This window comes from Chaetura pelagica, unplaced genomic scaffold (assembly GCF_000747805.2).
Source record: "Chaetura pelagica isolate M959 unplaced genomic scaffold, ChaPel_1.0 scaffold117, whole genome shotgun sequence".
Lineage (NCBI taxonomy): Eukaryota > Metazoa > Chordata > Aves > Apodiformes > Apodidae > Chaetura > Chaetura pelagica.
In genome coordinates, this window is record NW_009954185.1 from 7,816,600 (window position 1) to 7,821,315 (window position 4,716).

The following is a 4,716-nucleotide window of genomic DNA, read 5'->3' on the forward strand; positions in this document are numbered from 1 at the left end:
AGAGCCACTGGCCCATCCAGAAGCAGGAGCATGCAACAAAGCTTTAGTAACAACTGCATTTCTGGTGCCACTCAACAATGACATGTACCCCTCCCTACAGTACAAGGAAGCTGGCTCTTTTGAAGAAGGCACCAGCAAAGCAACCCAAGTATTTAGCATTTCATAGGAAATTAATGAGGTTAAATGTGCCAGGGACAAAGAATACAGTGTTTAAGTTTGCAGATTGACTGCCAGGAGATGAATGGTGACAGAGCAGAAACTGAGATGTCCCTGTTTTCTTCTCCTACCCAACTCCCTCAGAAATAAATAAACAAACAAACAAACAAATAAATAAATAAAATATTTACTTCATTTTGACTAAAAAGCAAATTCCATATTATGTGCACCACAGCAGAAGCTGGCATTTTTGAGATGTGACATCATCATAAAGGTGGATTACAGATGTCCAAAGGAATCAGATTTCTTCAGCTCCCAATGGCAGAGAATTTAAAAGGTTCCTATGCTCCAGATCCTGACCTATCCTCCTGAAAAAAAAAAACCAAAACAAAACCAAACCAACCCTCTAGCCATGATACAGCTTCTAGCCAAATTCTTTAACTAGAACTCTGTGAATGCAGATGTAATCAATTCACTAGGAAAAAAAGGAAACATGAACAGGGTTGATACCCCTCTAAGCAGTATTGGTGTGAAACACAAAGTTTTTCATGTGGATATCTTTATATAACTCCCACTGTAGGACACAATCTGCATACACCTCTGGCCAGATACACACAGCTTCACCCATGTACCAAGAACTTGCCCATATCTTCAGTTCGCCTTGCCAAAAATGCTACTTCACCTTACCTCTAAGACATAGCAAAAAATTCCATCACACTTTTTAAGTTCTAATTTTCTCAGTTTCAAAGAAAAGCTAAAGCAATCTGATGATAAGTGAACTATATCACAGAGATGCAATTGCAAAAACTATTAATGTAATGGTGGATTTCGCAACACCTTAGATCACACTAATTTTAGACTGTTTCATAGAGAGATAAAAGGGAAAAATGCATTGGAAATCACAGTAGACAAAGGCACACCAATTTCTGAGGAATCATGCAATGAAAAAACATGACTAGAATACGGTAGATTCAAGTGTGGATGAAGAAATAGACTACGATGATTAAAAAAAAAAAAAGGTATTTCAAAGTCTCATGGTCAAAACCTCAGTATCACAGAATCACAGAATTATGAAGGCTGGAAAAGACCTTTAAGATCATCAAGTCCAGCCTATGACCAATACCACCACATTGTACAGTCCTAGGTGAGGACATCCTTTGCCTGAAGGCAAAAATGTAACTGGAATTCCACACTTCATCTCCAACCTGAGTGCTTCAGAAATATAAAGTCTATTCCTTGTCCCATTCTCTTATTAGGAAACTAAGTGCTAACCCCTCCAGTCACAGCATAGCATGTCTTGAACATTAAGCTGTTGAACTACACACAAACAAGTCTACCTGAAATTGTAAAAAAAAAACACAACACAAAACTTGATCTGTTTACCAAAAGCAAGTAACAACAGATTAAAACCAATTAAAACAGTAATTATATTTAAGCAACAACAACAGACTTAACAAAAAAAACACAAAAAACAACAAAACAACAACCAAAAAACAACATTAGAGGGAAGCATTAGTTTTTAAATGCCCATTACCAACCAGGCATTTTCATTTCTTCACTAACTGACCTTAAGCACAGAGATCTGCAACGTTCAGTACATCTGCACAAACATCATGTATAAGATTCCTATTCAAATAAGAGCTTTATGCACTGTTTGCACGACTAGGGCTTAAAATGAAAACAAAACAGTAATTGCATGCTGACTGGAGAGTTATTTCTGGAAGAAAAGCAGGCTGCTAATGTTTGCAGAGGAAGAAGTCTTTCTTTATCACTTATTAATAAGTTGAAACCTCAGTTTCACACTTATCTGTAGCTCCCTGACAGACGAGATGCCACCACTATTGCCTTTGCAACTGCCAATTATCTAACAAGATCCTGATTGGTTTCACAACTGTCACGAAGAATACAGCAAAGCAGCCATGAAGCAGCTCTAACTGACTCCTCCATACATACCCTCAGGGAGCAGCTTCAACAAGCACTGTGGACCCTCAGAAAAGAAGCCCAATCCCCCAAATCAAACCAAGTCTGAGAAAGAAGAGAGACCAGACTGTGATGAGGGTCAAGAGGTTCCAGGAAAGAGACCCCTTTCTTTCCTCAGTCACCATATGAAAAAAACACCAACAAAAAACAAACAACCATAAAAACACAAACAAACAAACAAAAATAAAACAGCAAACAAACAACAATGAAAAACAATGCCAAACCACAGAACCTCCACAGCAAGCTGCCATGACAGTAACCTCATGCCACTTAGGAATCCAAATACCTGCCCTGAAAACGTCAGTAGGATTTGGCTTATCACAGTCCTTGGATGACTTTGAAAGACAAGTGCCTTGCCCATTTCTGGCTAGTAACAGTCTGGTACTTCTTAATGTCCTTACTAGTTTACAGGGCACTGCACTTCTAGGTTACTTTATTCCTTCATTCCTGTCCAGATCAGTAGAAGAGTCTACTATAGCTTCCTCAAACTAATGATGACAGTTCAGTGGTTGTAAACGTCTGTCCATTTCAGCTTTTTTTAAGTCAATGAGAAGAGGGAGGATAGTTGTGCAAGCAGAGAAGATGCTGCAATCCACAAATAAACACAATTTCTGAGTTTCAGTCTCCAGCACTGTTGGCTTGGCATCCTTCACAACACTGAATGCAGAAATCAAATAGCTTCACCTCTATTGTATAAACTTAGTCATACTCATGCTGGCACTGCCTTTACCTCATTAGGGAACTGCTGACACCTCTTCTGAACTCAACACATCTTATTCAAACCAATTCTACTTGCATAGATGTTGTTTATTAGGGAGGATGTATGCATTAAAATTTCATTTTTGTTTCTTCAGAATTTAGCCATTCCTGAAACACCTAAGTTTAGCCAAGTTGGAAAACTACTGTCGTGTCACAAACAGAAGATTACAACTTCAGGTAGGTGATCAAACAGCAGGAGACCCACGAACACAGAAGAAACAAAAACGGTGTTGGGATACAAATGTCCTTGGCAAGAGACAAATATGAGAGACGAGAAAAGAAATTACAGTCTGAATGGTTCATAAACTGAGTGTTTCTTCAAAGTGGCTTATTGAGCATCATCAAGTACACAAAAATTTGCAGAAATACGTCACTACTTCAAGATTAATTTGAAGAAATTACAGTGACAATATTATATGACATTGCATATGACAGCTATTGCTGTGCCATCACTTGAACGAGATTGAACAGCAAGTTAAGAGCCAAACAAATGTTTTATTAAGAACAGGTAGGATAATTACTTAATAAAAGGAACTAATCAGGAAGCAGTTTCTCTGCGCTCCAGACCTAACTTAAGTTTTGAGAATTGGGGTTTAACAGCCACAATAGGAGTACAAAACGTTACACAACCCACTGAAATTAAGTATAATTGTATCTTTGCAAACAGGATACAATATGGCAAACAGATGCATAGGGGGAAAAAAAAAAAAAAAGTCACGGGGAGAGGGAAATTTTTGTTTTCCACAGTACTTGACCAACTGGAGATTAAGCAGTCACTTCAACCTAAACCACCTTTACTCCAGCTTTCATGGAAAAACAGTAGCATTGATGAATTTTATAATTCAAAGCGTGGTTGATTAAGCTGTTAGCAACAAACCTCTTCCCTCACCTACGGTGAAAAAGCACAAGTAAACAGCAAAATGATGATGCAAACACCACAGGTGCTTTCTCCCAGAGCGACTGAAAACAGAGAAACACTTACTGTAGTCGTTTACAGCGTTTAAAAAAAAAACAAAACAAAAACCACATTCCTACGTTTTCTTATCAATTGTGGCCTACAGACAAGAAATTTTGCTGGAAAGGGGAACTGGAATAAAAAACTCCTCAGCTACTTTAAGCGACATCCCCTTGTAAGGCACTCGACTGCTGATTTAAAGCTGTATGAAGATCCGTGGCAGCTCACCAGTGAAACACAAACTTCTCCCAAGTCCGAGCGCAGAGCCAGCCCAGCTGAGAGGAGCTTTTTCACTGCTCTCCTCGCCAACTCCGCACGTTCCCTTGGCTGCCAGGAGGCTTTTCGTGAAACCCCACCAGCTCCCGGGGCACTTTCCCACCCCGCCACCCGGGCACACGCGAAGCTCCGCGCTGCCCCCAACACCCGGGCGGGGGTACAACCCCACTGTGGGGTGGGGGCACAACCCCACTGTGGGGTGGGGGTACAACCCCACTGTGGGGTGGGGAAGGAGGGGGGAGCGATAGTAACAGCGGGACCAGCCTGACACTGGCGTGGCCGCGCTGCTGCTGCCCTAGAGCTGCCTGCTGCCCGCGGCCAGCTCGGGGGGTGCGGAGAGAGAGAGGGAAGAATGTGCTGGTTTGGGGGGGGGGTGTTTGTTTTTTACAAAGAAAACACAACAAACCCCAAACAAAACAAAAAAATAACAACAAACCAACCAACCAACAAACAAAAAAATGCACACAGAAAAGCAAACCAAACTTGAAAACAACAATGGGGCGGCGAGAGAAGCGTTCGGTGGGGGCTGGCAGGGCGGGCTGCTCCCAAAGGCGTCCCGGGGCTGGCAGGACAGGGCCGGGCCGGGAAGT